At 46.0% G+C, this 9,319-nt stretch overlaps 1 pseudogene; it reads left to right on the plus strand.

The window, feature by feature from the left end:
- The first annotated feature begins 2,955 nt into the window (after positions 1-2,955).
- LOC129561274 (heterogeneous nuclear ribonucleoprotein U-like protein 1 pseudogene) lies at positions 2,956-7,012 on the plus strand (annotated as a pseudogene).
- The last annotated feature ends 2,307 nt before the right edge of the window (positions 7,013-9,319 follow it).

Genomic DNA, 9,319 nt, shown 5'->3' on the forward strand with positions numbered 1-9,319 from the left:
TATACTATCTAGGTTGGTCATAACGTTCCTTTCAAGGAGTAAGTGTCTTTCAATTTCATGGCTGCAATCAGCATCTGCAGTGATATTGGAACCCAAAAAATAAAGTCTGACTCTGTTTCCACTGTTTCCCCATATATTTCCCATGAAGTGATGGGACAAGATGGCATAATCTTTGTTTTCTGAATGTTGAACTTCAAGCAAACATTTTCACTCTCCTCTGTCACTTTCATCAAGAGGTTTTTTAGTTCCTCTTCACTTTCTGCCATAAGGGTGGTATCATCTTCATATCTGAGGTTATTGATATTTCTCCCAGCAATCTTGATTCCAGCTTGTGCTTCTTCCAGCCCAGCATTCCTCATGATGTACTCTGCATAGAAGTTAAATAAGCAAGGTGACAATATACAACCTTGACGTACTCCTTTTCCTCTTTGGAGCCAGTCTGTTGTTCCATGTACATTTATAACTGTTGCTTCCTGACCTGCGTACAGGTTTCTCAAGAGGCAGGTCAGGTGGTCTGGGATTCCCATCTCTTTCAGAATGTTCCACAGTTTATTGTGATCGACACAGTCAAAGGCTTTGGCATAGTCAATGAAGCAGAAATAGATGTTTTTCTGGAACTCTCTTGCTTTCTCCATGATCCAGCGAATGTTGGCAATTTGATCTCTTAGTTACTTTAACAATTATATTCTTTTTATGTAGAGGCTTTCCACATTTTCTGCATAAATTTCCCCATTTTATATTATTTCCACTATTATAATGGGATTTTTTAAATTATTTTTATTTGTTGGTACTATCATCCATTAAAACATTTATATTTTGTACTCTATGTGTTATTTAATTTATATGCAGAGTACATCATGAGGAACGCTGGACTGGAAGAAGCACAAGCTGGAATCAAGATTGCTGGGAGAAATATCAATAACCTCAGATATGCAGATGACACTACCCTTATGGCAGAAAGTGAAGAGGAACTCAAAAGCCTCTTGATGAAAGTGAAAGAGGAGAGTGAAAAGGTTGGCTTGAAGCTCAACATTCAGAAAACAAAGATCATGGCATCTGGTCCCATCACTTCATGGGAAATAGATGAAAAACAGTGGAAACAGTGTCAGACTTTATTTTTGGGGGGCTCCAAAATCACTGCAGATGCTGATTGCAGCCATGAAATTAAAAGACGCTTGCTACTTGGAAGGAAAGTTATGACCAACCTAGATAGTATATTAAAAAGCAGAGACATTACTTTGCCAACCAAGGTCCATCTATTCAAGGCAATGTTTTTTCCCGTAGTCATGTATGGATGTGAGAGTTGGACTGTGAGGAAGGCTGATTGCCGAAGAATCGATGCTTTTGAACTGTGGTGTTGGAGAAGACTCTTGAGAGTACCTTATACTGCAAGGAGATCCAACCAGGCCATTCTAAAGGAGATCAATCCTGGATGTTCATTGGAGGGACTGATGTTAAAGCTGAAACAGCAATACTTTGCCCACCTCATGCGACGAGTTGATTCAATGGAAAAGACTCTGATGCTGGGAAAGGTTGGGGGCGGGAGGAGAAGGGGACGATGGAGAATGAGATGGCTGGATGGCATCACCGACTCTGTGGACATGGGTTTGAGTGTACTCCGGGAGTTGTTGATGGACAGGGAGGCCTGGCATGCTGTAATTCATGGGGTCGCGGAGAGTCGGACACAACTGAGCGACTGAACTGAACTGAACTGTGTGGTTTCCCTGTGTTACAGAATTTGCTGCTATGACACAAAATTGAGGTCAAATGCCCAGTGATTTTCTGACATCTCAATTTTTCCATTCATATTGGGAATGGAAAGTTCCCACCTTCTATAAGGTTTATTAAAAGTATCTGAATCATCATTGTTTCTCTAAACATCAGCATACTTCCAGAACATAGCTAAATATTGGCTGAAATAATAGGTACGTGTTTATCTTTTCTTGTTTTAATCATTGTGTATTTATTCATTTTTATTTGGTCAGTTACTAGATGTATTTTTGTTGGGCTCATTAGTTTGATCATATTTAGTTTTCATTTGTTTCTTACCAAGTATTATATGTATGTGTGTAATATATATATATTACACACATACATGTTCGTTCACTCAGTCTTGCCTGACTCTTTGTGACTTCATGGACTTAGCTCACCAAGCTCCACTCTCCATGGGATTTCCTTTGCAAGAATACTGGAGTGGATTGCCATTTTCTCATCCAAGGGATCTTCCTGACCCAGGGGTTCAAACCAAGTTTCTTCTGCGTTGGAAGGAGAATCTTTTCCAACTGAGCTACAGGGGAAGATTGCCTGCAATGCAGAAGACCCAGTTTCAATCCCTGGATCAGTAAGATCCCCTGGAGAAGGAAAGGACCCTCCACTCCAGTATTCTTGCCTGGAGAATCTCATGGACATATGAGCCTGGCAGGCTACAGTTCATGGGGTCCCAAGAGCTGGGCAGGACTTACAGACTATGTGCAGAGTACATCATGTGAAATGCGGGGCTGGAAGAAGCACAAGCTGAACTCAAGATTGCCAGCAGAAATATCGATAATCTCAGATATGCAGATGACACCACCTTTATGGCAGAAAGCTAAGAGAAACTAAAGAGCCTCTTGATGAGAGTGAAAGAGGAGATAGAAGAAGCTGGCTTATGACTGAACATTCAGAAAACTAATGTTCCATCCCTTCATGCCAAATAGATGGGGAAACAATAGAAACAGTAAGAGATTTTATTTCTCTGGACTCCAAAATCACTGCAGATGGTGACTGCAGTCATGAAGTTAAAAGACACTTGCTCTTTGGAAGAAAAGCTATGACCAACCTAAAAAGCATATTAAAAAGCAGAGAACCTGCGGCCATTGGAGTGCCCCCCCCCCCGCCAAGTTCCCCTTCCCCTGCTGAGAGGAAACATTCAAGGGGGAAAGAGCCCTGGGAGGCTGGGCCTCCCCAGGCAGGGCCATGGATGTGCTGCGTCTGAAGGTGAACGAACTTCACAAGGCTCTGAAGAGCCACGGCCTGAACACTCGCGTCCTCAAGGCCGGGCTTGCTGAGAAGTGGCAGGTGCACTGGAGGCTGAGGAGCCCAATGACGCACGGGAGCTCGAGGCCAATGACAAACCGGGTGACCCGGGCACAGGAACGAGATGTCATGGACAATATCACCATTCAGAACCACTTCTGTGAGACACAGGCCATCAAGCCAAAGAACGAGTCTGGTGACGAGAGGAGACTGCTGGAAATGGCCCAGAAGTAGCCAGCCTATTGCCCACAAGGAAAGACAGAGAAGAAGCAAGAAGTACCCACAAGCTTCCTCCCACCGAAATATCATCTTAACACAAACCAGACAACTCCAGAGTTGCAAGAGGCCTTATGAAGAAAACCGGGGATGGGGGTACTTTGAGCACCGGGAGGATAGGAGGTTGTGATCTCTTCAGCCTCCGGCTGAATAGGACGAAGATGACTTTCATCCATTGAGACGACAAGCTGGTGGCCATTGACACCTGTACCTACAACCTCTCCTTCAAGGTGGCCCGAGCCCGGACTAGTGGCTAGTTATTCACTCACAACTGAAGGTTTTGCATGCCTGTGGTCAGGAGCCTATGACAGCTATGGGGTCAGAGGGGCCATGCGTGCTTTGAGATGAAGATCAATAAAGTTCTGTGATGCACTATCACAGTATCATCTTTTAGGATTTGAAATAGCTCAACTGGGAAAAGGTAAGTCTTCATTCCAATCCCAAAGAAAGGCGATGCCAAAGAATGCTCAAACTACCGCACAATTGTACTCATCTCACACGCTAGTAAAGTCATGCTCAAAATTCTCAAAACCAGCCTTCAGCAATATGTGAACTGTGAAATTCCAGATGTTCAAGCTGGTTTTAGAAAAGGCAGAGGCACCAGAGATAAAATTGCCAACATCCGCTGGATCGTGGAGAAAGCAAGAGAGTTCCAGAAAACCATCTATTTCTGCTTCATTGACTATTCCAAAGCCTTTGACTGTGTGGATCACAATAAACTGTGGAACATTCTGAAAGAGATGGGAATCCCAGACCACCTGACCTGCCTCTTGAGAAACCTGTACGCAGGTCAGGAAGCAACAGTTATAAATGTACATGGAACAACAGACTGGCTCCAAAGAGGAAAAGGAGTACGTCAAGGTTGTATATTGTCACCCTGCTTATTTAACTTATATGCAGAATACATCATGAGGAAAGCTGGGCTCGAAGAAGCACAAACTGGAATCAAAATCCTGGGAGAAATATCAGTAACCTCAGATATGCAGATGATACCACCCTTATGGAAGAAAATGAAGAGGAACTAAAAAGCCTCTTGATGAAAGTGAAAGAGGAGAGTGAACAGGTTGGCTTGAAGCTCAACATTCAGAAAACGAAGATCATGGCATCTGCTCCCATTTCTTCATGGGAAATATATGGGAAAACAGTGGAAACAGTGTCAGGCTTTATTTTTTTGGGCTCCAAAATCACTGCAGATGCTGATTGCAGCCATGAAATTAAAAGACGCTTACTCCTTGGAAGGAAAGTTATGACCAACCTAGAGAGTATATTAAAAAGCAGAGACATTACTTTGCCAACCAAGGTCCGTCTAGTCAAGGCTATGGTTTTTCCCGTGGTCATGCATGGATGTGAGTGTTGAACTGTGAAGAAAGCTGATCGCCGAAGAATTGATGCTTTTGAACTGTGGTGCTGGAGAACACTCTTGAGAGTCCCTTGGACTTCAAGGAGATCTATCCAGTCCATTCTGAAGGAGAGTAATCCTGGGTGTTCATTGGAAGGACTGATGCTAAAGTTGAAACTGCAATACTTTGGCCACCTCATGCAACGAGTTGACTCACTGGAAAAGACTCTGATGCTGGGGGGGATTGGGGGCAGGGGGAGAAGGGGACGACAGAGAATGAGATGGCTGGATGGCATCACCGACTCGATGGACATGAGTTTGAGTGAACTCCGGGAGTTGGTTATATACAGGGAGGTCTGGTGTGCTGTGATTCATTGGGTCACAAAGAGTCGGACACGACTGAGCGACTGAACTGAACTGAACTAAACTGTGATGCACCTTCCGGCAATGGAGCCCGGCCCACACATGGTCTGCATTGGTTGGTCCCTGGACACCTGCAGTACTCAGCTAGGCTGAGCGGCTTTCTCCTATAGCTATGGAGGCACTTGGAACAAGTTCACCAATAGCGTCTTTGAGAACTCTGTAGACAACTTTGGAGAGAATAAAGTAATTGGCTGCTTTGTGGACTCTGAATCTGGAAACGATGTGGAAATTTCCTTCACCAAAACTGGGAACTGGATGGGCATTTTCTTCTGAATACAGACGGACGCCTTATGGGTGGTCAGGACCTCTACCCTCAGGTCCTGGTGAAGAACTGTGTGGTGGCATTCAACTTCGGGTAGCAGGCCGAGTCCTACTGCTCCGTTTTGCCAGCCTTCACCTTCACCCAGCACCTTCCCCTGAGTGAGCACAATGAGGGCACCTTTGGACCAAAGAGCAAGGCGCAGTGTAAGATTCTCATGCTGGCAGGCCTGCCCACTGCAAAAAAAACCATGTGGGCCATCAAACATGCAGCCTGCAACCCCTCAATAAGCACAACCTCCTGGATGGCAGCGCATCCATGGATGAGACGTGGGTAATGAGCCTAGGACTCAGTGGAAGCACACGGGCTGCTGGGCCGTTCTGTTGCCCTTGGCCACCACCCAGTGCCCAACCGTCTAGTTCAGATCACTGCCTGCAAGAAGCGGAACGATAGCCTAAGTCAGACGAATGTCTATGGGTCAACCCAGAGATGAAAAATGAGACCTTGTGAAGGCCTGCAGCGCAAAGCTCTTGGAATTTGCCCCACTGAGCAGGACCTGAAAGACCGAACAATAAAGCAGACCTACGAAGAAGGGAAGGATGTCCCAGGTCATGGGGTCTTAGAAAAGAAAGCCAGCTTATTGTTGCCTGATGCTCGGGAACTTCTTGACGAGGTGTTGTTCATTGAACCACTGGCAAGAGGCCGCAGGCAAGCTAGCGAGGCAGCTAGTGAGGAAGGCCAGTGGGGTGGGACCACTGATGAAGGGACTGCTGACCACCAAGGTGGGGTCACTCACGGGGCTGCGGGGGTGGCAGCAGTTCCAAGTATGGTGACAACCGAGGTCCCTGGGGGGCAACTGAGAAGGCTTGCAGAACTAAGGAGGAGGCAGCGGTGCAGGAGGCAACTACCCAGGAGATTTGAACCATAGTGGATTTGGTGGCTACAACGCAGAGCCCCTGGGGTAACAACCAGGGCAACAACTCCAACAACGGAGGCAGCTACAACCGGGTTCCCCAGCATCAGCCTCCCCCACTGCAGCCTCCACCACCACCCACTTACAGCCTTGCTCCGAACACCCCAGGGGCCAGCTGCAATGTCCTCCGCTTGAGCTCCAATACCAGCACCCCTCTGGTTAGCAGCTACGGGCCTCCACAGTCGTTACAGCCAGCAACCTCCTACAACCAGGGAGGGTCCAGTCAGACCAACACAGCCCCACCACCTCACTTCCGCCACCACCTGCCTACAACTATGCAAGCTACAGGGCTGCAATCCAGCCCGTTGCACCCCCTACCACTGCCCGTGGCACAGACCTACCTTCAGCCCGACTGCAACAAGTATCAACAGCACTCCCTGTCGTGGAACCAGGACTATCAGAACCAGGACCAGTAGCTACTGTACCAGGGAACTATGACTAGCGGAGCTACTCTGGGAGCACACGGGGGGCACAAGCACACAGCAGCTGGCGTGTCCTGGAGAACACAGAGAACAAACATTGGCCAGTGCATCCTGGAGAACACACATTGGCCAGTGCATCCTGGAGAACACACGGGAAGTCACATGCACACAGCGGCTGGTGTGTCCTGGAGGCCCCGGCCGGCTTCCTCCACCAGCACCCACCGCGACCCTCTGACCTTCCTCACCCACGCCCACCGGGTCCCACGTGCTGGGGACAGGGTCCCTCAGGGCTGCCTCCGCTCTGAGGGGCTCCTCCCCCACATGGGGCTGGGCATTTCCTCTGGATTCGAACAGGCAGCGGTGACCTTTTATTTTCTGTTTGCCCCGCTCCCCTCCACCTCGTCCTCCTCCCCACTTCCACCTTCTGGACTAAAGACCCGAGCCCCCTCCTTGGTCGTACAGTGAGGCTACAGGTCAGAGGGAGGTCCCCTTCCTGTCTTCTCTTCCCAGCCCTGCAAGGGCACTTCAGCTTCCCAGATTGTCATGCAGTTGGTTGTAAATTCTTCCAGTAGCTGTTTTACTGTCTACTTTTCAGGATTAAAAAAAAAAAAATCGAATCAAAAACTTAAAAAAAAAAAAACCCACATATGGATGTTTTAAAAAGCAAAATGTAGAGGGAGGAAGCAGTGACTTTTTTTTTTTTTAATTATTCAGTTTTCAGAATTTGTCCATTTTTACGTGGGTAAATGGCAAGCCACTCCAGTACTCTTGCATGGAAAATCCCATGGATGAAGGAGCCTGGTAGGCTGCAGTCCATGGGGTCGCTAAGGGTCGGACACGACTGAGCGACTTCACTTTCACTTTTCACTTTCACACATTGGAGAAGGAAATGGCAACCCACTCCAGTGTTCTTGTCTGGAGAATCCCTCTGGAGAATCCCAGGGGTCGGAGAGCCTGGTGGGCTTCCGTCTGTGGGGTCACACAGAGTCGGACACAACTGAAGTGACTTAGCAGTAGCAGCAACTGTTGATATTCCATCAGGATAACCATTTCTTTGCTAAGTTCAAGTGACAGAGGAAAAGCCACACCCTCAAAACATACAAAAAGAAAACTACAGTATCATCTTTAATCTAACTTTCTACACAATGTCTCAGATTTCCCTAACCTTGCACACAAACTCCTGTGTTGAGTTGAATTGTACCTACTTTTTGTATCTGGAGAGAGTGTCACTATGCAACTTGAAATCTTTAAAAACAAAGGAGAGACATTACTTTGCCAACAAAGGTCCATCTAGTCAAAGCTATGGTGAAATTAAAAGATGCTTGCTCTTTGGAAGAAAAACTATGATCAACCTAGACAGCCTATTAAACAACAGAGGTATTACTTTACCAACAAAGGTCCGTCTAGTCAAGCTATGGTTTTCCCAGTAGTTGGGTATGGATGTGAGAGTTGGACTATAAAGAAAGCTGAGTACTGAATAATTGATGCTTTTGAACTGTGGTGTTGGTGAAGACTTTTGAGAGTCCCTTGGACTGCAAGGAGATCCAACCCGTCCATCCTAAAGGAAATCAGTCCTGAATATTTATTGGAAGGACTGATGCTTAAGCTAAAACTCCAATACTTTGGCCACCTGATGCAAAGAACTGAATCATTGGAAAAGACTCTGATGCTAGGAAAGACTGAAGGAGTGAGGAGAAGGGGACAACAGAGGATGAGATTGTTGGATGGTATCACCGACTCGAAGGACATGAGTTTGATCAGGCTCTGGAGTTGGTGATGAACAGGGAAGTCTGGCATGCTGCATTCTATGGAGTTGCAAAGAGTCGGACACGACTGAGTGACTGAACTGACTGATATATACACACATATATGTATATATACACCGTCTCCAAGAATGATGCTTGTTACTATATGTGACTATATGTGTATATATATATATATATATGTGTACATATATATACATATATAATACACATACACACACACATGCAAGCATTATGGGCTTATTTATATTCCCCTTACTAAACTGTCACATTGAAGTTATAACTCTCAGTATCAGAATGTAACTACCTGAAGGTAGAATCTTTAATATGGTAGTTAAAGTTAGAATGAATTTATTGGTGCATGCATACTAATTTTCTTCAGTCATGTCCACCTCTTTGAGACCCTATGGACTGTAACTCGCCAGGCTCCTCAGTCCATGAGATTCTCTAGGCAAGAATACTGGAGTGGCTTTCCATGCCTTCCTCCAGGGGATCTTTCCAACCCAGGGGTTAAACTTGCATCTCTTACATGTCTCATGTCTTGGGCATTGGCAGGTGGTTATTTTGCTTGTTTTGTTTTGTATTTTACCACATGCACCACCTGGCAAGCCCCAGAGTTTAATAAAGTGGGTCTCAATCCAATATGAATGATCCTTTTATAAGGCAAGGAGATTAGGACCTAGAAACCCTTATACAGGAAGGACCTTGAGGGAAACAAAAGACAATATATAAACCAAGAGATGAGACATCAGGAGGAAGGATCCCTGATAAAAACTTTATCTCTGATTTTGAGTCTCCAGTATCATGAAAAAAATAATTTGTTCAAGCCACCCTGTTAGTGGTATATTT

This window comes from Moschus berezovskii, chromosome 10, assembly GCF_049115385.1.
Source record: "Moschus berezovskii isolate FMDL1 chromosome 10, NW_MosBer_1.0, whole genome shotgun sequence".
In the NCBI taxonomy this organism is placed as follows: Eukaryota; Metazoa; Chordata; class Mammalia; order Artiodactyla; family Moschidae; genus Moschus; species Moschus berezovskii.